Source organism: Podarcis gaigeae (assembly GCF_964106915.1).
Source record: "Podarcis gaigeae genome assembly, chromosome: 5".
Taxonomy (NCBI): domain Eukaryota; kingdom Metazoa; phylum Chordata; class Lepidosauria; order Squamata; family Lacertidae; genus Podarcis; species Podarcis gaigeae.
This window is the reverse complement of record NC_139681.1, coordinates 34,712,953-34,739,161: the sequence shown is the minus strand read 5'-3', so window position 1 is coordinate 34,739,161 and position 26,209 is coordinate 34,712,953. Positions and strand designations below refer to the sequence as shown.

Genomic DNA, 26,209 nt, shown 5'->3' with positions numbered 1-26,209 from the left:
AAAGCTGTTTACGTTCAACCCAATTCATCTGTGCTGGGACCATATGAGTGAGAAACTCTGGCCAGAGACTCTAAAGTTATTTTTGCTGGTCTGCTTTTGGAACCAGCTACTGCCTGTGGAAACATGCATGGAGGCATTCCATATAATCTAAACCTTATGTCTTATACTAACAGTAAACAGCAGTTTGGTCAAGTGCCAAATCATTAGTTTTCTGTAATTGGTGCTGCTGTTGGTGGGCTGTTTCTGTTCCAGTTCATCTGGCCCTGGCTCTAGTTTGGGCTACTAAAGTGTCAGCAACCTTTTTTGGTGCTCCTAAGCTGACGGGTTCATTTCTACATATATAAAAAAAGTATCATTCCCATTACAATGCTTATTTCAGTATGTGATAAAGACACCACTGATCATGATCACTATGATATTGTACCCTATCCCTACTACAAGACATTTAATTATGCTAGGCAGAAAAACCTACGAGTGGTATAGGAAAATGATCTATAGCAGGAATGGAAATATGGAAGAAATATGGGGAAATCATGGACTGATCTCAGATCACCACTCAATATTTACGGAGATGAAGAAGAAGAAGAAGAAGAAGAGTTTGGATTTGATATCCCGCCTTTCACTCCCTTTAAGGAGTCTCAAAGCGGCTAACATTCTCCTTTCCCTTCCTCCCCCACAACAAACACTCTGTGAGGTGAGTGGGGCTGAGAGACTTCAAAGAAGTGTGACTGGCCCAAGGTCACCCAGCAGCTGCAGGTGGAGGAGCGGAGACGCGAACCTGGTTCCCCAGGATTACGAGACTACCGCTCTTAACCACTACACCACACTGGCTCTCGATGCAATATTAAGGGACATACGTTTACATAGACACACAATATGTTTGCTATCTTTACTCCAACAATATCATATAATGTTGCCAGAGTCTGTGAGTCTCTTGGAGCTGCTTTAGATATGGAAAATATAAAAGCTGCTGCACCCTGCGCTACCTGATTATAGTGCACTTCTGGAATATGGCTCAGAGCCTTTTCAGGATCTGTTCTGGGTAGAAGGTGTTGCAATAGCAGGACAAGAGACAAAGCTGAATCAGTTCAGATGTGGCAAGTTTGGAAACAGAAAGGCAACAATGTACGCAAGAAGATTCAAAGGCCAGTGAAACACACAATCTCAAGCAATATGCTGACAAGTCTCCTCCTTTACCGGAAACTATCGGTATTGGTATTGCCTCTACTCTTTCCTCATATTGTCTCAGACTGGACCCTTTATGGGCTCATCCAGACTTCCTTTTGCACTACGCTTCCCATGTTTTAAAGCCCATGTCTGAGCAGGGCTATTTTTCTTTTTCGTCCCACCACTTTCCCCAGAGAAACCCAATGTTTACAGCTGAATGGGAACAAACAGCAGTCTGCAGAAAACCCAAGAACCAAGTTCCAATTCTGCAGTTAACAGCAGGTTTTCCCAGGGAAAGCAGAGGGACAAAACAGAAACAAAAATGCTTGTATACAGACCTGTGCCTGTAAAGTGTGAAACAAGGGGAAATCTGGATGAACCATCGGATACCAACATCATTCGCTGCTGTTGTCAATCTGCTCCAGGATCCAGGAGCTTTCCTTGGCCTTACCTTCAAAGCCCTCCACTTCCCTACCCAGCTTATCTCCTGACACATCCCCTTCTATGACCTTTACTCCTCCAGTTCCACCTTCTTCCAAAGATCTGCTGCTTCCTTAAAAGACCCTTCATTTTCAAGCTTGCTGCCATGTATGTTTGGAACTACCTTCCAGAATGTGTGTTGAGATTCTATCCATTTTTACTTCTTTTGGATCCCTCCTCAAAACTCACCTGCTTTTATTAAGTTTTTGGCACAACCCCCTGAAACAATCACAGATTCCTGTCTCCACTTTTTCTCTTCCTTTGTTGCTTCTTCTGTGTTGAATTTTAGATTGTAAGCTTCTTGGGGCAGGGACCTGCCCTCTTGTATTCTGTAAAATGTCACACACACTGCTGTTGCTAATATTATTATTATGAATACCAACAGCAACTGAGTTTATGGATAGTTATACCATAGTAAACATCCACCTGGAATGAAAGCACATTTATGAAAGTAAGCTTTTATTCCTCTCATCCTTAATCTGAATTTGAACTTGAGGTCAAATTGCAAAAGCCTACATGTATATGCTGTTTCAAGACCTTTGAATCCCAAGACTCTTTTAACAAAACTCTTATGAAGAAAGACCCTACTGAGTATTTATTGGTAAAAGGAAGCAATGGGAGGAAAGGGGAGAAATGGATAATACGTTAAAACTGTTTTTAAAATAATCCTTATGTTTACCCACTATTTTAAACCATTCAGATGCCTGATTATTATTCATAAATTAACTGTTGGACTTTCAAATATATTCCAGAGGTTTGCATAATACACTACTGTACTATAATGAATTTTATTTTCTCGGAAGGTTTTGAACCATTAGAAATGAACTTCTGAGAAGCCAACGTCAATACTATCCTCAAGTTTAATAGGACAGAGCAGCAAAAGTACTTAGGAAATTATTACAGCTAGGAGTAAAATTAATCCAGAAGTCAAATAAAGTTTTAATTCATTCTACTTTTGCTGGACTAACATGAGGAGAAGAAGAAGAAGAAGAAACAATAAGCTGAGATGTCAAACATATAAAAGAAAACTCAACTGAAGTTATTTCTAACCTGGATTAATTTCCACACGTGAAACAATGGCAGTCTTGGCTGAAGCATTGGCACTGAGTGGATCTTCACATGAACTCCACTCTGGATAAAGAAGGCATGAATTTGATAGTCCTGTTGTTCACACATAGGTATGGTAAGAAGAACTTAAAGCCCACTGTCTCTTAGCCACTTCCCTCTTCAAAGGCAAATCACACAAGATTAAAAGAGGAACTCTCTAAGCAGCGCTGGGTCCTAAAGCCCAACTGCTTAAAGAAGCACTCACTGTGCTATTTAATACAATTAGAAAGCAAAGCAAAATCAGATGATGTTGGAGTAACTGCATATCTCACTGGGCTGGGAAATTACATTTCATTCTATCATTGCCTAAGCAAAGCATTTCTATTATTATTATTATTAGATAAAGTGAACACTCCTTAAAGTTTTTAGCCTTTAGGATTCTGTATTACATAAAAGACAGAATCTGGGTGTTGAAACAATTTGAGTTACCCAGTATGAATCTCATGCAGCAACAAGCTTCCACATTACTTAATTAATAAGCATATTTTGACCCACTGCTTATCATATTATTTTAGAGCTGGGCACAATGCAATTAAAACGCAATCAATTCCAAGACAATTAAAAGAGCAGTTAAGAATCACAGCACATCTTTAAAAATTACAGAAGCGAAAACTATGGAGTCATGCCCACCTCTTTAAATGCATGTAGCAGGACACTATTGCTAACATCCTATAAAAGCCTAAGCATGTAGTCTTAGAAACTACATGAATAGAACACATCATCTCCACTATATATTGATGATACAACTGCTATAGATTTTAATAGTGGTGGATTGCACCTTTGTGGGTGGCCAAGTGGCTCCCATTCTTGAGCATGCTTCCAGATTAACGATCATTAGGGAGGCCTAAAATGATTGAACAGTCTCTGGGAAAACTTTCCAGACTTTTTGATCTGGGTGTTTGGCATAAATTTATGGTGGGCATAAGTCCTAATTTACAGAAGACAGGACAGATAAACGGCCATAAGAAGGAAGATCAGGGCCTTGAAGCTGTCCACCAGCAGTTAGCACCTGACAGAAGGCACAACTTCCATCCATGGTGAGATGTATTAAATTGCTATTTACATTACTGTGAAAATTTCTAACTTTGCATCTATGCATATAAGTTAGCATGGGCACGTTTTATGCAAATCTGGTGTCCCCTTATTTGATGTGTTTCCTCTTTTTTGGATGGAGGATATATTTGTAAAATTGCGCCCATGCTCTGTTTGATCTTTGGTTTTGTTTGTTTGTGGGGGAGCAGTCTTCCAGGCCTAAGCATTTGTACCTTTGAAAATACTGCAATTACAGTTTTATCATATGGGGCAGCTAAAAAAAACAAAACAAAAAGACCTCACTTTACAACTGCAAATGACTTTTAGCATTTTTCCCCCACCAGGAAAAGATCTATACTTGAAGCAGTACAAATCTTCCTATCCCTGAAGGGTTTAAATCTGCATGTGACTGAAGAAGATTACCATGAGGTTAAAAAAGGCACACTGCATTATTCTGCTCACTCACACCTTAGCTTGCAAGTCAGCAAAGAAGCTTGAATTCCCACTCCAAGCGCCTTAAGCAACACTCTTATTTTAAAAAATAAACTTTTTATTCCCTTTACCATGTTCACTGACAAGACAAACAAATATGACAATGCAAACAATGATAAAAATATTTTGTTGGGGTGAGGGGTTGTGGTTACACAGCTTGTAAATGTGACGCCTTGTGCATTGGATGATAGATATATCCCTTAACGTTTAATGTGAAAGTGTGGTTAAAATAAATAAAGCTTGAGTGTGTGCATGCAGCTCACTTACACAGGGGTTATGGTCCTGGTCATCACACATATGAGCAAAATCATGTAACACCAGAGCACCCCCTAGAAAACTGGGTGGGGGACTAGAAAAGTTTAAAACACAGTGAGGGACAACAGCAGCTCTCAGTCTTCCTAGCTCAGTTGGTAGAGTGTGAGACTCTTAATCTCAGGGTTGTGGGTTCGGGCCCCATGTTGGGCAAAGGATTCCAGCAGGGGTTGGACTAGATGACCCTTGTGGTCCCTTCCAACTCTACAGTTCTATGATTCCACACACTATGTCTCCCTCACTGGATGATGCTTCAGTGCATCTGGCTGTTAAACAGAAGGTTGGTGGTTTCAGCCCACCCCGGAATGGCTGTGGGCAGGATTCCTGCATTATAGGATGACCATTGGGATTCATTCCAACTCTTAAGCTCCATGATGCTATGATATGAGGACCAGGAGAATTGACCAGTAGCCAGAAGAAGTGCTTGGCTGTGGTTCAGATCCAGAGGTGGACTGCATGGGCACATCATCTGCTGTACCTACAGGACCGCCTCTCCCGGTATGCCCCACGGAGAGCCTCAAGGTCCATAAATAGCAACACCCTAGTGGTCCCGGGCCCTAAGGAAGTTAGATTGGCTTCAACCAGAGCCAGGGCCTTTTCAACTCTGGCTCCGGCCTGGTGGAACGCTCTGCCTCATGAGACCAGGGCCCTGCAGGATCTGATTTCTTTCCGCAGGGCCTGTAAGACAGAGTTGTTCCACCTGGCCTTTGGCTTGGAGCCAATTTGATTCCCTCCCTCTCTTTTTTTTCCCCTTTCCTTCTCTTCCTGCAATGAGGCTACATTTTAATATTTTAATGTTTCAATATTTTAATGTTGTATTTTAATTTTGTTTCTAAGTTGTAATCATTCAACTTGTTTTTATTATTGCTTGTAAGCCGCTCTGAGCCCGGCCTTGGCTGGGGAGGGCGGGGTATAAATAATAATAATAATAATAATAATAATAATAATAATAATAATAATAATAATAATTTCTGATGAACATGGTGATTCACAGCTGCTACTGTTGCCTTTTGAACTCGTCAAACATTTAAGAGTTTCAGAGTGTCTGTAATCCCACGGATAATCTTGAGGCGGCGGACCGTGGAGCAATCAAGCTCTGCAATCAGATCATTTGCATATTTTATGGCTTGCTGGCTCATGGTCACCATCCTCATCTTCTCATTCTCAACTTGATCTGACCACTTCCTCCAGCTCTTCAACAGTCAATACCTGGTGGCCCTCAATTAGCTCTTCCACTTCTTTCTGGATGAGGTCAACAAAGCCATCACTACCCACTTGCCTAGTCATCTGCACAATATCCTTCATCTCAATGGCAATGCTTGGGAATCCCTTGAAATTGTGCACACATTCCTTCCACAAGTTCCAACAGTGTTCATTCACTGCTCCACGCTTGATTGCATCCACTGGAAGTGACGCACTGGGCAATGTTGAAAGATTTCCAGCATGCTGTGAGGTCAAGACCTGTATCAGCATCCATTGCGTTGATCATCCAGGATAAAGTGAGTGTGATGGCCTGGGAATCAGATTCAGAGGTTGAACCTGAGGAATCCCAGCCTGCACAGGAGTCCCTGCCTCCAGAACCAGCTGAGCCGGGGCTGGGGCTTGAACCTGAAAGGCCCTAATCTGTGCTGGATCCTCAGGAGCAGACACCAGCTGAATCTGCTCTGGCTCTGGAGGTGACCAAGGACCCATTGCCTGCAGGTGCTCCACTCTCAGCCCCGTCAGGGGAAGGTGAGGTTGCCTCTGGGTCCAGTAACCCTCCAGCCTCTCCTGAGCTGCAGAGGCTCAGGGCAGAGAGGCAGAGGGAACTAAGTTCCTGTAGGAGGAGTGCTCGCCTCCAGGCCAGGAGAGGCGAGTCACCTGTGAACCAGGACTGCCCTATGCCTCGGGGCAGATAAAAGCCAGCCAGCCCAGTCCCAGGTTGTGAGAGCAACATTGTTGGTAACCTGTTCCTGCCGGCACCCTGTCCTGCTCTTCTGCCAGAGTTCCTGAACACACCTGACTCCTTGCCTTGGACCCCGCTTCAGCCTTGACGGACAGCCTCCATACCACACCCTCGACCTTGGACTGGACTCAGACCACGCCGCACGGTAGCCCCCCGCGACCAGCACAGTGAGCTTCGTTTAAACAGACTTAAAGTAGCAAACCACACCTTGATCCACAGGCTGGATGAGGAAGGTCATATTGTGGGGGCAGAGGGAGGAAGATAGCCTCTACCTCGCTGCATGCAAAGTGGAGTCCCTCAGAATGCTCGTGAGCATTGTCCACAAGCAGCATCACTTTAAACTTTAGTTGTTTCTCCTTGAGGTAATGCCTCACCTTTGGAATGAAGCAGTTGTGGAACCAAACCAGAAACGATAAAGAAGTCACGCAGGGCTTTGTGCAAAAACACATGATGCAGATTCTTGTCATTGCCTTTTGGGCCACAGGGATTTTGAGACCTGGACAGCAAGTCTGGCTTGCAACTCTCTAACCGCATTGCTGCAGAGCAGCACAGTCACTCAGTCCTTTGCAGCTTTGAAGCCAGGGGCTTGCTTTTCATCTGTGTCAATTTAAGTCCGCTTAGGCATTTTCTTCCAGAAAAACCATGTCTCGTCTGCACTGGAGATTTGTTCATCCAGCAGCCACTTTAATTGCACAGGATACATTTTTGCAGCCTCTTTGTCGGCAGATACAGCCTCCCCTGCTGTCCCGACGTTCTTCAGGTTGAAGCAGGTCTTAAAGCTGTTAAGCCAAGCTGGGCTGGTTTTAAATTCCTTGGCAGGCTGGTCCTCATATGTCTTGGAAGGTCTAAGTGGTCATGGAGGCTCAGAGCCTTTTCGTGCAAGATGCTGCCATCCACAGGAACACACTTCCAGTTCATGTCTCTCTGCCACAAGTTCAGTGCCTTTTCTGTCTCCACCTAAGCCTTATCCCACTCCTGGCTGGTCACATGCTGTTAGTGGGGCACTTGCTACTACAGCCCCACAGTTCTCCTTCTCAAAAACCTTGATGACACAGATGTTGCGCTTGTTCCAGCCAAATCTGTATGCCACAGCACACAGACATACCACATCTCAAGCAGTCCAGGACAGTCAACTTCCAGCGTGGTAATCACCCTCCACTTTTTTGGTTTCTCAGCAGCTGATGATCATCATCATCATCATGCCCTGCATTTTAGGGTCATTCTTCCATCTGAAGCTCTGTCAACCACCTCCTCTGCATTCCAACCCCATCCGTTGGCTCTCCAAATCCCTCTGCAAAACTCTCAGGCCTTTTCCAATCACTGTCTCGAACTGCCTCTTCCCCGTTTCCCCCCCCCCATGCATGCTATTTTCACACCATTTCCTTATTCCCCCCCCCACGTGTCTCTCATTTTTGCATAATTTTTAATTATTTATATTTATTTTTTGGGCAACGTGCCTAAAGGTTCAAGTGCATTTGTTAAATAAGCAAGTTTCCTGTATTTTGCTTAATACTTTTTGGTTATTCTCTTGCTAAACTAAACACTTTTTTCTTTTTAAAAAAATAACAAAACATGCACTGTTACATGAAAGTTTGGTAAAGAGTCAAGAAGCTGTCATGCCTCAGGAGAAACAATGTAGGAAGATAGACTGAAAGTTAATGGAAACCAAAAATATCCACAAAAACCCTCTTTGAAGACTTTTAAGTTCCCCCAATTTCATTTTTTTCATGTCAATTCAAGTCCAGTGGGTACTAAAATTAAAACAAAAATGATTCATTTAAAAAAAAAAGGCAGAGAGAGGAAGGAGTCTCCTCCGCCACGCTGCCTTTTATGTCATACAGATAAGTTAGGCATGAGAGCTGTGTTAGGATGGTCCAAGATTTCCCTGAAGAGTGTATGTTAATCAGATACTCTTTTATCCTACATTCCTTTTACCTCTCTCTTGAGGTGCACAAATGCACTGAAACGAACTGTTGGAGGTAAAAAGAGAGGCATATATAATGCTTAGGACAAATAGGCCATCGGACTGAAATAAAACATATCCTGTAAGAGTCATCTGCTTCCCAATACTTCAAAGTGCATTTGAAGGTTCCTGGATAAGGAAAATATCCTGGAAATTTGGGGAGAAGCAAAAATTTAAGATGAGCAAAATTTCATGCATTTCTAATAGGACCCACAAAGACACCAGTGCAGGACAATTCTGTGTGTGGTGGCTGATTCCTGTCAACACTACATGAACAAACCCACTGTGCACTGGGCAAAGCTGATATAATCTGGAACTAGTGTTGCTACTGAATTTTCATAAAAGTGACTATTCATGGTAAATTTGGACATTCCTACATGGGAGACACACCTACGCAATTCTGGGGGAAGAAAAGAGAATTTAGGCAACACTAATGAGACATTCTTAGGGACATTTTCTGCCAACCTTTTTAATCAAAATTTAGATATACAGGAGGAAGACAGTAAGGTACAGTGAATGTTGGTCTTTGAACACATACATATCTGCACTCATCCACTAAGAAGTTCACTGTGTGACCTTGGGCTAGTCACTTATCTCTCAACTTATTGGGATAATGTATGCCACTCTAATAAAATGGGATAATGTATGCCACTCTAAGATCCTAGATGGTATAAAAATAATAAATAGGCCAATTCTTCAAACTGTCCTTGACGAATTGAAGAATGAATGTAGGGAAAATAAATTCTCATTTAATTACACCTATAAACAGTTGATCTATTTGAGTCTCAATAGGTCTCAGTTTCTCTCTTCACTGAGTTTTGGAAGGTAGCTAAAACTCTGCTTTAGTAAAACTACTTCAACATCTGGCTGAAAGTAGTCCACTACATAAATTAAAATGTTTATCAGTATTAATAAGTTAATGTCATGGACATTGAAAAAAATGCCTGCTGAAGTGGAATGTCTATCATCAGGAAAGCAGTGACTGGGAAGGTGTGGAATCTGGATGAGTTAAGTCAATGTTTATTAGACACTCTTGCCAATGAAGCTCTCAATTGATGAAATGGACAATGAGCTGATGTCTTTAGTCTTATTAATCTACAAATAAACAAAATCAGCAAAATGCAATGAAATCAAGGCCACTGATATTGCACATCAAAATGAATAACAATAGGAACCTGAAAAAGCAGGCTCCCCAAAACATCAGCTGAGCAATATGCAATTTACATGATGTATACTTAACTTATAGTACTCTGCAAAAATGTGGTATGAAACTTATACATTGGGAATTATTGAGGTTTATTTAAGATATTTCCACATCCTTTCACTATCAGTTCAAATTGGATAGTAATTTATTAGCAAGATGCAAAGGAAATATTTCTATGCTGCAGTAATTAATAATATTTTATTACAAAACATCTATCTGAAGAAGCTGTTTGTGTGATAAGAGCTCTCATAAGACATGCCTGTTTTTAACTATAGGTTTGCAACTGCCTTGTACTGGGAACAAATCCCTTGTTGTCAAGAGTTTTGATGTCAACTATGTGCCACAAATCAGATGAAAACATACACAAAGGCTTATGTTTCACTGTCTGTTTTATATTCTCCACTTTCCATTTTCTCCTGTGCATTATAGCTCTCACGTGCCTGCAAATTTCACCAGGTTCTGCCTTAAGGGAAAAGGGTTACAGCATTTTTTAGATTTTAGATTTCCCTTAAGGGGAATACAGAGCTTTGTTTTATAGAGTACAGCTTGTTACCTGAATCACAAATTAAAGTAGACTGAGGGCATTTTTCAAAAAGGACAGCTATGGATACAAGGTGGATTTAGGGGGCCATGCACACCCCTATTTTAAGCATGCCAGAAAAATACTGCCAGGCATCCAGAAGATAGGGGAGGGACTCTAGTTTAGTGGTAGAACACTTGTTTTCAGAATTGCAAAGTTGAAAGGGATTCTGAGGGGCATCTCCTCTCAGTCTCCTCTTCACCAGGCTAAACATACCCAACTCCCTTCACTGTTCCTTGTAAGACATTGTTTCCATACCCTTTATCATCTTGGTCTCACTCTCCTGAACACATTCCAGCTTGTCAAGATCCTTCTTAAATTGTGGTGCCCAGAACTGGACACAGTATTCCAGGTGTGGACTAGCCAAGGCAGAATAGAGTGGGACTATTTCTCTAATGTGTTTCAAATTTGAAGTTTGGTACCTTCTAACTCTACCTTACTTTACAACAAGTCTAGCTGTTATGTCTGCTACACATACACAAGCTGTATATGAAGGACAACTAATAAAGATTGTGTCTACCTACAACTTAAATCAATGACACAGAAACTTAAGATAAAACAGCACCAACTTTTATCCAACTTATATTGTGAGTCAATCTGAAACAATGATGGAAAACCTTTGACATTCTAGACAATGCTGGACTACACAATCCCTTACCATTAGCCCCTGGGGCTTACCGGAGTTAAAAGCCAACAATATTTGGATGTCCACAGGTACCCCACCCCACTTCTGAACAGTAAATATGGTGTGCTTGCATATGTGTCTCTGTGTAGAACTCACTATTGAGATGCCAATTCCCTTGGTGCCATGACCTTGACAGTAATTAACAAGATTTTCAATAATCAATCTGATCCAATGGGTCAGCATATCCTGTTATGTTCAATTAGTCTTATTTCTGTAATTGGCAAAAATTATGCTAGGCTTTTATGGAATCAAGTTTTGGAATGGATGAAGTAAACATTCTGGAATATGAACAAATTGGCATGAGATCAGGCCAATCAGCCATAGATCATGGTTTCCACTTGTCCCATCTTGCAGAAAGCACTCAAATCCAAAGGCTTTTTGAAATGAATATGTTATGGGCAGGGTTGGAGACATTGGTCATTGATAGCAGACTTCTGTTTTCAATCTGGAATTTTTATAGCCAAGCTGAAATGCAGGCAGACAAGCGCGACACTTTTGTGATTCAATTTTAACCACGAGCGTAGTGTGTAAAGGGTATGAAATACCTCTGCTTTTATTCATTTTGTAGTGACCTTGGTAGTATATTATTATTATTCATTATACAGTAGTACTAATTATTATTATTTGTTTTTACAAAAGTAACTCAAAGTGATTTATAGAAAGATTCTGTCTGAGTGCCTTGAACTTTTGGATTTGACTATATTGTTTTCAGATCACAGGGTTCTTCGGTCACCTATGTAAAAAAAAATAAATGTTTCTGCATGGATGAAATTGTTTAGGCCTAAGATATATACTAGATCTGCCTCCCTGCCCCCGGTCCCAATGATGAGGGCTAAACAGAAAAAAATCATTCAGAGAGCTATGGATGTAGACTTTAAAGCATGCAGTCTCTAGGAAGTAATATATTTATTTATAGATATGAATACCAATTAAGAAATGAAAAAGAAAAAATATATATGTAGAAATATGAAATATTCCTTGCTGCCTATTATGCTGAGTGATTTTATTGTACTGAACCTTTCAGAATTTTGTCTATATGCCAATAAAGATTTGAGATTGAGATATTTCTTGTTAGGATTCATCAGTGCTTACCTTTGCTCCGTATTTCAAGCCACAGGTCTGTGTTTTAAAGCTCCCTGTTTGAGCAGTTTTTCTTTCTTTTTGCTCTGCCGCTTTCCCCAAGAAAACCCACTCTTTACCACAGAATCAGAGCAAATGGAAATCTCCTGCAAATCTAAATTGTAATTTGCTCCGATTCAGCCATAAAGATCAGATTTTCCTGGAGAAAGTGGCGGGGTGGGGGTGGGAAGCAATCAGACACAGAACGGAAAAATGCGGACCTGTGCCTAGAAGATGCAAGGCAAAAGGAAAGTGTGGGCAAGCCTTTAGAGACTTAACATTATGACAGAGGTTCAAGGTTTTATCTTCTGTAGTATTGCAAGGAAGAATTCAATGGTATCCTTTTCAATCCTTGTGAGACTAGAGAAGTTGAGTCTGTCACACATGTCTTATTGTACAGAGTCCGTCATGTAGAAATTAGATCAAAATTGATGTTAGATTTAAGGAAATCCTTGAATTATTGAATTGGATGTCTTATTTCTGCAAATCACAAATAGCCGATTGGGGCTTAAAAAATAATAATAATGTAAATGCAATGTGAGTAAAATTTGGGGGAAAAAGTTGATTTAATGTTTTCAATTGATTTTTCATTTACATCATGCTGGTTTGGTACTATAACAGATATCTGATTTGATTTTACCAACGCCAAGAGCTATTTTTAATCCTGTAACCACCAGTTTTGCTGCATTGAGGCCTGGTGTCTTTTCTGCCAAGGCAAGGCTTTTCAGTTATGTCATCACAGTATTTAATTAATATAGTTTAAGAATTTTAATCAAAATCCACATGCCATAAATACAGCTCATTTGCTCTCTAATAACTTCATTTTGGAATCACAATTTAACACTGAAATGTTTCAATAATCTTTGTTTTCCTAAGTCTGAAGGGTAACTGCTCAATTGAACTCATCTTGCAACGCTTACTATCCATAAAATATGTTAACTTTCATTCTGTAATATCTTGCACCTTCCTTTGGGAAGGCAATCACCATTGCCATCAGAGAGATAAGTTCCTGCTTGCATAAGCAGAAGCTTCTGTGACTGGTGTTTTGATGGCAAAGAATATATTACTTACTGCTGATTACCTTTGCATATAGCTTTGCTATTCACTTCTTGGAACCCATCGCATTTCCTTCTATAATGCTATTTTATGGACGACTGTGTACACAAATCAAAGATTCAGTGGTGATGTAGAAAGAATGAACGTTGACTTCCTCCTATTGGAAAATAGGTTTGTTGTTGGGCTTTTCTCTTCCCTTTGAGGATATGACAGTTTCTTTTCTATGAAGTACAATGATGCTGATGGAAAAATAAATCTACCAAAGCCAATATGCAATAAAGTCAGACATAGCAAGAGATCACGCATATGACCCCCCAAAATGTGCTGCGTAGTCATCTATCTATCTATCTATCTATCTATCTATCTATCTATCTATCTATAGTGGTACCTCGGGTTACATACGCTTCAGGTTACAGACTCCGTTAACCCAGAAATAGTACCTCGGATTAAGAACTTTACTTCAGGATGAGAACAGAAATCGTGTGGTGGCAGTGTGGCGGCAGCGGGAGGCCCCATTAGCTAAAGTGGTACCTCAGGTTAAGAACAGTTTCAGGTTAAGAACAGACCTCTGGAACAAATTAAGTTCTTAACCCGAGGTACCACTGTATATCATAATGAACTCAGGGCAGAGTACACAAAAAATCAATTAGTAACAATGATTTCATTAGCAATCAGAAGAGATGAAAGTGCACGCGCGCACACACACACACACAACCCCTTACAACAATAGAGTGACTTGTTCTCTCAGAATGAAATATTCAGCTACATAATAAATGCCTGAGAGAACAACCAGGTCTTAGTCTGGCACTGAAATAAAAAATAAATTTGGCACCAGATGTTCCTCACAGGGGTTGGCATTCCACAATCGGGGAACTAACAGGGAGCAACATTTTCAATCACATATGTTAGAGTAGCCTTCCACAACTCTTATGTCTTCCAGTTGTTCTGGACTTGAGCTTCCATCAGCCCTGGTTATAGGCCGTGCTGTTTGGGGGTTGATGCATAATTTTACTTGTATGCCACCTTTCCATAGCTCAAACCATGCTCAAGGCCACTTACAACATGGAAAGAATATACAACTGCAACATAACAAAAGTAGTCATAAACAATTAATAAAGCATTAAAAAATACACAATCAAAGTGAACAATTTTCATATAAATCACAATAAGTTCTAAAATAAAGACACCCCAAAAATAAAACACAGCAGCAACAGCAATAACCCCTGCCAACAAACCCTCACAAAACTATACACCAGCCCAAGAATCTGTTCAGAAGTCTCAGCTTTTGTAGCTGGAGTCAGTCTAGGCAGTGCCCTCCCAGGCTGGGTGGAAAGGGCCTGCAAGGCAGGGGGCAGGTCTTCCAGGACTTACAGCCAACAACATCTGGAGTGCACCGTATTGACCAGCCCTGTAGTATAGCTACAGCTGGAGACCACTGTTGTTTTCGCATTCTGATGGTGGGCTTCCTGGAAGCATCTATAATAATAATAATAATAATAATAATAATAATAATAATAATAATAATAATTTATTATTTGTACCCCGCCCATCTGGCTGGGTTTCCCCAGCCACTCTGGGCGGCTTCCAACAGAGATGAAAAATACACTATACATCTGTCTGTCACTTTGGAAAACATGAAGTTAGACTAGATAATCATCAATGCATGTCAGATAGACTAGTAAATAGAAGAGTGTTACAAATCTACATGGACATGACTATGGGTTTGCTTTAGTGCACTCTGACTAGGATGACCTGAAAGAAAGGAGACAGTACTCTGGTATTATCAGTAGTTGCAGAACAGATTGAATTTGTATGGAAGAGTGATTTCCCTACTCGATAATTTCTATGCTTTACATATAACTATGTTTCCCCCTTTTTCCATCCATGTTAATGGAGATTTCCATGCACACTGCTGCCTACAGTAAACAGACAAAACACCGATATAGTGCTGGTTTGCACTTTATATTTTGCTTTGGAGGATAACCACCTGCTTGGGTGAATGTTAGTAGCAGGGTATATTAAAGGGGGGGGGGAGTCACCTTTATTTGCAAGGGATTTTTTTTTTCAGCAGTTCAAATTCTCTGAAAAAGAGATGAGAGAGAGGAAAATGAATATTGATATGTATGAGGGATGGAAGTGAGTTTTTTTGCACAGAGGAGCTCTCTTGAAACCAGCCATTCTTTCTATTTGCTCCTATTTATGAAGCTTCCTGTCCTTTGCCAGTGACATTCAGGAGTTTCAGTTTTTGCAGTGTGAAAAGTAAACCTTTTGGTCAGGTTATTTGCCAAAAGAATAGGTTAAATTGTGCTGTGCTGTGAAGTATACAGCTCATGCAGTTTGACAGGAGTGATATTTGTCTTTTTCATTTGTGCCATCAGCTTATGAAATTGGTCCAGACATAGTCAACAGAAACTACAAATTCATTCTTTTAGTTATTCACACAAGTTACAGAGCAAATTTGATTTGTATTTCAGTATTTATGTTCCATTACAAATGAATCAGAATAAAAATATATTCATTGTATCGTGTTATATACTGTGGCTTATATAACTCCTAATATGGTGTGCTATAATGCACACAAAAAATACAAATTAGTTTGAATTTTATGACTGCTACCATGAAAAAAGCAACTTTTGAAATAAATTGATTTGGTTCAATCCTCCTCCTGCAACATGATCACAAATGAAACTGCTCTTAACTTTTGATTTCTTGCTGATGTGGATTAGGGTAAAACAGTTATTATCCTCTTTGAAGTAAATTAAGGAGAACCATAGAAATCAATAAAATAATTAATTATATGGAGATCAGGAACTTTTGCATAAACAATTCCTATAGTTCAGCAGAGGGCTATAGTTTCAACATAAAACTAATTTATTCTTGGCAGAAAACTTGGTTCTCTCTCTCCATAAACAAATGCATGCTGTTCAATTCAATAAATTATAAGACTTGGCATTCTTATTGCAAGTGCTTACACTTTCTGTATCCACTGAGACAATGAATTTAGGGCAACAACAATATGGGGGAAATAAGAGGACTTTTATGTTAGTGCATGTTAGGCATGCAGACAAAAAGGAAAAGAAAGGTTTAACATAGGTGTGCTTGTTTTACACCGGCAGCTGGTTAAGTGAGAGCCAGCAAACTTGTGAGTGAGTCAGTCAGAGAGTGACTTAGCACAATATAAAGTTTAAATACTCTGGTGTTTGTAGCAAGTTTGCCTTGGTCCCTGTTCCTTGGCTAGAACCTAATCTGTGTTGGAATGGTGCAAGGAGGGCATGTTGCTGGGAAGACCCTTTATTACTGTTGCTGTAAGCTGTCTGTCTGTCCTTTGGCTGATTAATATCTTATATCCCATTTAAAAGTGTTTATGGGAGGAGATTGGGAGGTTTATTCCTGTGTGTGTTTTTGTTCCATCGTGCATTTTGTGTTTTTATATTGAATTTTATATTGTGAACCGCTCTGAGATCTATGGAAGGAGGATGGTATACAAATTTAATAAATACAGTCGTTCCTTGGTTTTAAGGACAGCTTAGTTCTCAAACCTTTTGGATCCTGAACGCCGCAAATCCAGAAGTGACTGTTCCAGTTTGCGAACTATTTTTGGAAGCCAAATGTCCAACAGGGTTTCCACAGCCAATCAGAAGCCACACTTTGGTTTCTGACCGTGTTGGAAGTCGTACGGACTTCCGGAATGGATTCCGTTTGACTTCCAAGGTACGACTGTAATAGTAATAACAGCAGGACCTGCTTTATGTGTCTACACTATGTAAGAGGTGGACATCAGTGGCAAAGTGCAGGGTGTTCCCAGAACTGCTTCAAAGTTATCAAACAGTCTCATCAAATGAGTTCAAACCTGTATTGATCTTCAGGGAAGATGTAAAGCCTACTGCTGCTGGGAGTGCACCACTTATATTTGATTACTCTCTGTGATTTTGTTAGGGTGGGGATGAAATCATCTTTTATTTTTTCTTTATTGGAAGTATACTTGAACATTGAAGAGAGGCAACTCAAATTAAATAAATATTAATGTGAAAACAAGTGATCAGTGGAGTTGCAATTGTTATGCATTGCAAGGCCTTATACCAGTGGCAGGCAATTTCTGGAGATCCTCTCTAGAGCAACAGCATTCTGGGGAGAAAAGTTATGTGACAAATACACCAACCGACTCGAGAACAGAACCTTTCATCAGAACGAAACAAGAGAACCAACTTCCATTCACATATATGCAACTGTCATGCCCACAGTACAGCTTCACAGAGAATCATTTTCAAAGAGAAACACCTGAAATAATCATTCTAAATAAAACATGTCTTCCGTTCGTTGTGCATCATTTGGTTTCATAGTCTTCAGGGAAAATTGCACAAGTAAAAGCAGGCTGCCAACTGACAACTTGGCAGTGTAAATAATTGGCATCAGACTTTAAGGTACACGGATTGTGTGACAAACACTAGTACAGCATATATTAATGAATAAGTCTAACAATCAAATCAATCTGTTGCCATCAGACCTGCAGACCAGACTATTACCATTTATTTTCAAACATAAGCATTTGGTGCTGAATGCCAACTGCTGTGTTTATTATGGCAAAATGTGTGCATTATTACTTAAGGGTGGTATAGGGGGAAATGATTTTCACTTACCACTAAATTTTATGCTTGGCGGTTCAAATTGATCTGATATGCTTTAGATGTGTAATGTTCATTTATTTCAATTTCTAACCTCCCCCATCTTTGGGGCTCACACGAAACAAACCCCCCCTGAAAGAATTGTTTCCACTTATTTCAAAAACTGTGTGACTGTAGAATACCTATAATACCTAATTGCTCATTTAATTGCATTTCCAATTATTGTAATGGAATTCTTAGAGCGATTTACAAAATACTTTAAAAATAGATTCAAAGTTTCGTGCAACAAAACAATAACACAGAACATGTAACAAAGATCAAACAGACTAAAACTAGCAACAAATTAAAAACACCAGAGGAAATAAAAAGGCTTCAAATAGATATCAAGACAAGGCAAAATTGAAGTGATTTTGCATAGATTTAGATGAAGAGCTGAGAACGGTGCAATGAAACACCCAACCTTGGATGCTGAAACCACTGCAGAATTATTATTTTTCTGATTACTGTAAAGTGTCATGTGAATGTGCGTACGCATGCCAAGAGCCTGCACTTTACTGTATTTGAGCTTAAACCTATGAAATCTGGATTAGGCAATAAGACAGAGAGTTAAACCCTCACCACATGTTTGTGATATGCCAGAGCATATGTTGAACTACTGATCAGCATGCCAAAAATACTGCTCACTCCATGCCGTCTTCATGATCTCACTTAGCTATTTATCCCAATCTACGTTCTGTAAGAATTCTTTTTGAGCATATGTTTGTTTAAAACTTATTTCTTCATTTATTTATTTTTAAAAAGATCCAGAACATTTACAACCAGATCTTAACATACAATAGAGGAACTACAGTTAATAAAAAACAACTTTTAATGCTAAAAAGGATTGCAACACAAAGTGAAAACCCACCGGATAGTAAAGGTAAGAGGTAAAGGACCCCTGGATGGTTAAGTCCAGTCAAAGGTGACTCTGGGGTTGCGGCACTCATCTCGCTTTCAGGTCAAGAGAGCTGGTGTGTGTCCACAGAGAGCTTTCTGGGTCATGTAGCCAGCATGACTAAACTGCTTCTGGCACAACGGAAACCAGAGTGCACGGAAACACTGTTTAGCTTCCTGCCACAGCAGTACCTATTTATCTACTTGGACTGGTGTGCTTTCAAACTGCTAGGTTGACAGGAGCTGGGACAAGGCAATGGGAGCACACCCCGTCGAGGGGATGCAAACCGCCAACCTTCTGATCGGCAAACCCAAGAGGCTCAGTGGTTTAGACCAGATAGTAAATACACCTGGTGCCTATACGACATCAACACTGGATTCAGGCTAAAACCCTGGGGAAAGAAGCAGAGGAAGCACCCTTTACGTTATATATTTATGTGTATATATATATATATTTACGTATATATTTATACCCGACTTTTTCCCTTACTCAAGGTGGCTTACAGATAAAAAATAAGAACAGCTAAAAACAGGGGAAAGCCCTTCTCTCCCTGATTGCCATCTATTACAGTTCAGACGGCAAAGGCACCTGGAGGAGAACTTCAAAGATTACAGTGGTGAACCAGCAGGTTGATGTGGAGGCAAAAGCTAGGCTACATAAAACACACACACACACACACACACACAAAGAGAGAGAGAGAGAGAGAGAGAGAGAGAGAGAGAGAGAGAGTTGCAGGAACATTCATCCCCCAGTAAAGCATTTGACAACTTTCAGTGCTGTCTTTGTGCTATGAAGGAAAGAAGAAAGTACAGTTGGTACTTTCAAGAAAGTAGAAAGAAGAAGAAGAAAGTACAAGTTGGTACTTGTACAGTTGGTACAGTTGGTACATCTGAAGGGTAATTTTACATTGGCATCTAGCCTAGCCTGGAGGTTGCTGATGGGTTGCATTTATTTTGTTTGCTCACAATTTGGGTAGGCCCAGCCTTATTCCAGTCCAATATGATCATTTTTCACAACAGAGCACCAGAAATTGCATGTTGATGATGTGTGGGGTGATGATACAGTTTTATGCTGAATGTTTACAGAATATTTTACTGCTAAACGCATTTTCCTAGAATAAATGCAGCTCGAACCTGACTCGATTAAGCTGTGTGATATTCTGCTCAGTCTATATTTGCATGTAAATCAATAAGTTCCCGCTGCGCTCCGGGGGCTTCAGGCGGCTTCCGCGAAAGCAACGCGAAGCCTCCGGAACGCGGGGGGAGCTCTCCCTCTGAGCTTCGAAGGCTTTGCGTTGCTATCGCTGAAGCCAAGGAGCCTGCATTCGCTCCATAAGACGCACACACATTTCCCCTTAATTTCTGAAGGGGGAAAAGTGTGTCTTATAGAGCGAAAAATACGGTACTCATTATGTACTGATATGACTTATGGTTCCACAGTTCAGTTTGTAAGATACCCACCTCAAGTTCTGAGGTATAATTTATCTTTCCATAGAAAGGTGCCTTATACTAAGTCAGCCCTTTGGTCCATCTAGTTCAGAATTGTCTACTGCCAATGACTCTCTAGGGTTTCCTACAGGAGTTTTTCCCAGTCTCACCTCAAGTTTCCAGGGACGGACCTGGGAGCATATGCTGTCCCGCTGAGATATGCCTCTTCCCCAAGGTATACCCATAATGATACTGTGGATTTTTTTTTTAACTCTTTCCATTTAACTGCTGTTTAATAACTCCCATTTATCTCTTATTTTCTTCTGTGTTAAAATTCCAAATCAAACTTGTAATATCTAATTTCCATTACAATCAACACAGCCCTTTTTAGTTTTGTCCTTCTCATCATTTTTGTTCACTTGATGTAACTTGCTGAAGTCCCTTGAAACCTAACTTAAGCATCTTTCAGGTCTACCTTCCTTCCTACAGTTTATTTCAATGTTATAGGCCACTTAATATGTATAGACTATGCTGACAAACTTTTTCCTACTGCCTTTTCTGTTCACATGTTTTATTAAGCTTTTCATTAAATTTGTGATCCGTCTTGGCCGGACCCCCGATGCTACCATCAGCTTTTAGAGTTCTGCTTGCCTCTGGGCAGAATTAAGGTATTCTCTACTTCATTCCACCCCACAGAAAAAGGGGTGGTTAACAGGCTCTCTGATATAGCAGAAGGAAGACTCCCACTGAGGAAACAGGGGAGGCTTATGAATAACCCATCCAAACATTTCTGAAGGCTTCCAGATCTAGAGAGCCCAGGAAAAAAGATGTTCATGTGAGCAAATGACTTCCATTTCCAACAATATGACTCAGTACCACATTTAAGTGCAGTGAGAAATGAATGATAATCTCTTGGGGATGTTTTCATAGACTACTAAAAGGGATGCAATGGATAAACTCTTGCAAATGTATTTCATGACATGCAGAAGTCACTGGTGTTTATTTTCGTAGCAGAACTCTTACTGACACAATGGTGAAACTGATATCAAGGATGCATTTCCTAACATGGGCAAGAGCTGAATATCTATTCTTCTCTTAGTTGTTAACTGGCCCAACCCACATTCCAATCATTTTAGGAAGGCATTCAATCACCTGCCCACTTTTTGTTGTTGTTATTTGTGTGACACATAATTTTTCTTCATGATCTTGATTCCACATGCTAAATTAAATGCAAATGAATTGCCAAACTTTTCCAATGTTTTGTGCAATGGTAGCTATCCATTAAAATGTCTGTAAAGCCAGTGATATGAAGTGTTTAAATTTATGTCTAGATTATCTAATTGAGAGTTGTTTGAAGATGTGTAAAACTTGTTTTTTTATTTATTATAATTATAATTATTTTATTATTATTATTATTGATGCTAAAAAAAAAAAGAAATTATATGCCACCCTTCATCAAAAAACCACAGGGCAGTTTGCGACACAACACAACACAACACAAATGTCAATAAATGACATAATATCTATACAATATAAAAATAAAAACAAGTTATATATAAGCACTATGTTGAGTGAGAAGCAGGGAAGTGAAGATCTTCCAAGGTGAGAGACTGGGAGAAGAAAGGAAAGCTCCCAGGTGAGAGCTGGGAGGCTCCACACTTTCTGCAGGTGACAAGAGTTAAGAGCTCCCTTTTTCTGTTTTTGATTTTATTTAGATTTGTTTCTTTTATCTTATTGCATTAAGGAAAAACTTCCATAACTGCTTATGGGGAAAAACAATTATAGAAACATAATTATAATAATAAGAAAGTTATAATTGAAAACAGATTCTCAGAAAGTATATATTATTGTAAGAGCAACAGCATAGGAGATAAGGGAGGAGAAAATTGGCACCAGGGTCCCCAAAATACAACAACAACAACAACAACAACAACAACAACAGTTGCACCATTACTGAATCTTCTCTCTGCTGAAAGTAGTTTTTAATCCAAGCCACACACACAAAATGACAGAGCCTCCTAGTTCTCACCTGGGAGCTTTCCTTTCCTCTCCCAGTCTTTCATTCAGCAAGCTCTTCCCTGCCTCTCACTGAGGATTCTGGTATCATCTATCTGCCATTTCTATGACCCCCAATGGTGTCTTAGAAGCGAGACATGGGAGGGGAAATTCCATGTGGTGTCTCTCCTTCAAGGTCACTGTGCAGCAGGCTGCCTTTATCATTCCAGCCATAGTATCAGATCTGTACAGAAACTCATTTATTTATTTATTTAAAACATTCTACTCCCTCTTCAGGGACGCAGGTGGCGCTAGGGACGCAGGTGGCGCTGTGGGTTAAAGCCTCAGCGCCTAGGACTTGCCGATCAAAAGGTCGGCGGTTCGAATCCCTGCGGCGGGGTGCGCTCCCGCTGCTCGGTCCCAGCGCCTGCCAACCTAGCAGTTCGAAAGCACCCCCGGGTGCAAGTAGATAAATAGGGACCGCTTACCAGCGGGAAGGTAAACGGCGTTTCCGTGTGCAGCTCTGGCTCGCCAGAGCAGCGATGTCACGCTGGCCACGTGACCCGGAAGTGTCTCCGGACAGCGCTGGCCCCTGGCCTCTTGAGTGAGATGGGCGCACAACCCCAGAGTCTGGCAAGACTGGCCCGTACGGGCAGGGGTACCTTTACCTTTACCTTACTCCCTCTTCAGCTTAGAAGGGAGTCCTTATACTTACAATCTTTTTTAAAAAAAAACCCAAAACCCAAAAACCTTTAACATAAAATAAAAAGGATAGGGGTGGGTGGGAAGCAAACAGACACCCTTTCTTAAAGGTACAAAGATCATTTGTGATGAAAACAGATTTGGGGAAGGACAAGTCAAAAGGAGCTGATCTCTCAGCTGAACTGATGGTGCGGTGCTTGAAATTCCACTAACAGTGCCAGATATTCCAGGAAACACAACAGAATTTTGCAGTTTCTGAACAAGTTTTACACATGCCTTTATTTCCCCTCCAAAAAAAAAAAAAAGGAAGTGTATTTTCTCAAAAAAAAAAAAAAAGTCTCTTCATCCTCTACGCCCTGGAAAACCCATTGTTGTTGATGTATTTACTCAAGCCCCTGTGAAAGGCTGAAAGAAACGGTGAAAAAGACAAACTGCCTCCACCCCAAAGCTTCGAACCTCTATTTAAGTTTTACTCTGAAGAAATATATATATATAGCCTTGGTGGAGAGGTGAGGGGGGGAAATGTTGGCAGTGACTGTGCTCTCTGCCCCCTCCATGTACAACTCTCCAAAGAAATGCAAGATGTAACACAGAACACACTATGTACTATCAAGACCTGTTGCAAAAGCTGCAAACAACACCAAAGAAACTGACAAGCTTGAAGTGGAATCCATTTCCATGGTGAAATAACTTGTTCTAATCATACTATAGAGTTAGAGTAAGGCTTCTCAGCATCAGTGATATCTGTTCTTTGTGTCCTTTGCACACAAATCTGCCAGTTTCTCTGAGGAGTGTGGACATGAGTTTATGCATCCAGAAAACTTCTAAATAATTGTTTTTATCACCTTTATGAAAACTAAACTAAACAGATACTTGCCCACTCAGTGGATCTACAATATCAATGTCAGAAATGAAAGCTGGTGGATTACTGCAGTATCCCTGGTTGTTTAGTCATAAAAATAAGGTTTTTTAAACAAACAAAGCTTAAACACAGGGAAAAATAACAGCTGCATTTTGTATAGAGGTCTGAAAGTTTAAGGCACTAATTAAAAGGATTATGGGGTGTGATGAATGCTTACCTGAAGAGTGGATAATCTTATTCCGCCAGGTCTTAAATAGTCCCATAAACTTAGAAAGAGCTTAAAGCAAATGTTCACCTTACCTTTAATCTATAGTGACCCAAATAAAACTTCATTTATTTCCCCTACCACACAACATTTGCTTATCTAAACAATTCTATGATAAGCAGATAGTTTCTTTTTCAGACATAGTAAGACTGAGCCAAAAATGTCCTGTTGTCTCACATTCAGATGCAAAAGGAGATCTTTCAGATGCAATGAGTGTTTGATTCTATTCTGGAATACTTTCTCAGTAGGACAAGAGTACAGTACGTAGTTCACTTAGCAATTTACCAATTTTTTTTTAGGATAACAAAAAGTTTTGAATAATGCGAACCTAGATACTGCCTTAAAATACATATCCAGCTCTCAGAGAGCATCTGCTAAGGACTCTCTTGTTTAGAGTTTGAAAAACAATTTAAACAAATAAGCAGAATCAAATAAATAAATAAGTTTTGAGTTAGCATCAATATTTCTGGCACCAGTCATGCATATAGCTGGATAAATATCTGACATTCCCATTGATGGCAAGCATAGCATAAAAAAAAATGTATTCACATCTCTGCTCTCTCTTTTTTTGTATTATGTCTGTCATTACTTCTAGATAAGAGCACAACCTCATACCCAGCCAGTGAATGTGTTGGGTTGTGTGTATGTGTATGTGTGTGTGTTTTGGGGGGGAGCCTCAATGCCATATTACAAATTTATATACTGAAAATTAAACTGATTTTTGTTCCATTTTGTAAATCAAATCTAACCACCACTTTAGTTTGTATCAGATGCCTAATGATGACAACAACAGGCAAGCAGGAGCAGCATAGTAGGCTGGAGGAGAAAAGCCATAAGATTTAAAGCTGCATTTGTCAAGCTTCATTATTTTTGATGGGGCCTGGCAGTGCCAGGGTCAGAGGTGCTCGAAAACAGCAGTGGGAAAGAGAAGCAGACAACATACTTAGTGAGCCAATAACAAGGTACATGCTTCCACAATCTGCACATTTAGCATGGCTTTGCTAATAAAACAAACCATGCCTTCTGCCCCTCCCTGGCAAAAAGTCTGCTTTTACTTTACATGGATTGATCATCACCCTTCATCTCTGCCACTGACACTAGCTTCCTCTTTTCAGGTCCCCTGCAAATGGCTCCCAGGGCAAAAACTGGAGAGGACAGAACTGAAATACATTGTACTGACGTTTCCACAGCCCACAATGCGGTGAGAATACTTGATTTGTGTTTTGTGAAGACTAAAAGAATGAGATTAGATCCAGAGAAGGCAGTGTTTGATGGCAGTCTGTAGCTAAGAAGGTCTGGGCTGAGCTACAAAATGGATGGGAATGAAACTGCTTCATAATCTAATATGTGCTGCCGTGAGTTTCCTTGGTAAGTGCTAGGTGCTTAGAGTCTGTGGGTTATAAATGTGCAGTGTTGTCGTGTGCTCCCATCTTCCTTAAACGGCAAGAAATTCCAAAACCAGCACAGCATCACACATGTTAGAGGGAAGGAAAACAAGAGACATGAGTTGCTATTCCACCAAGTATTCAGAGTAGAACCACTGAAATTAATTGACCTGAGTCACATTCATTAATTTCGATGGATCTACTGAATGCCACCCCACCGGTGGTGGTGGTGGTTGTTAGTAATTGGTTCTTGCTTTAGGCAAACCATGAATGGGGACAGATGAAGGTGGGAATTCCCTTTCCAATGATGCAGCAATGCTTTTTAATGTGTTGGCCTTAGAAATGGAAGGCACCACTTACACTGAGCCTCAGGCAGCAAAATATCTTGAACTGGCACTGCATAACAATACTATTAGCCATCTATCCATCATCTATCTATCTATCTATCTATCTATCTATCTATCTATCTATCATCTATCTATCTATCCTTCTCTGAGAAAATGCATGCTCTTAGAGTGTCAGAAGGGACCACAAGGGTCTTCTAGGCCAACCCTCTGATGTGCAGGAATCTTTCGCCCAACATGAGACTCAAGCCCAGTGTTCTTTTCTATGCTGGCAGCCTGATCCAGACAATTAAATAATAATTTTTAAATTATGTTATAGTTAGTTAGTGGGCTGCAGTTTAGATTTTTATGTGGTTTTCACTGTACATGTATCTGTTGTACACTAGTGTGGTATTTTTTAATGAAAGGGTGGTATACAAGCATTAAACAAATAAATTAGCAAGCAAAATTCTGGTCATGGAACACTCCTACTGGTGGAAGCAGGAAGGTAACTTTCACTTATTTCCCCTTCCCTCTTGGGTCATTCCCACA

General features: G+C 40.2%; 1 protein-coding gene across 19 annotated transcripts in view; it reads right to left on the bottom strand.

Moving 5' to 3' along the window:
• PCDH15 (protocadherin related 15) overlaps positions 1 to 26,209 on the bottom strand; it is a 649,118-nt gene that overhangs the window by 369,068 nt on the left and 253,841 nt on the right. The window contains exon 1 of one of the 19 annotated variants that reach the window (XM_083740652.1): positions 2,698 to 2,819. The exons of 17 other annotated variants lie outside the window; for them this stretch is intronic. The gene's annotated coding sequence lies outside the window, so the exon portion shown is untranslated. Of the gene's footprint in view, positions 1 to 2,697; positions 2,820 to 26,209 lie in introns of those variants that run through there. One more of the 19 variants, XM_083740658.1, reaches the window with a different exon arrangement.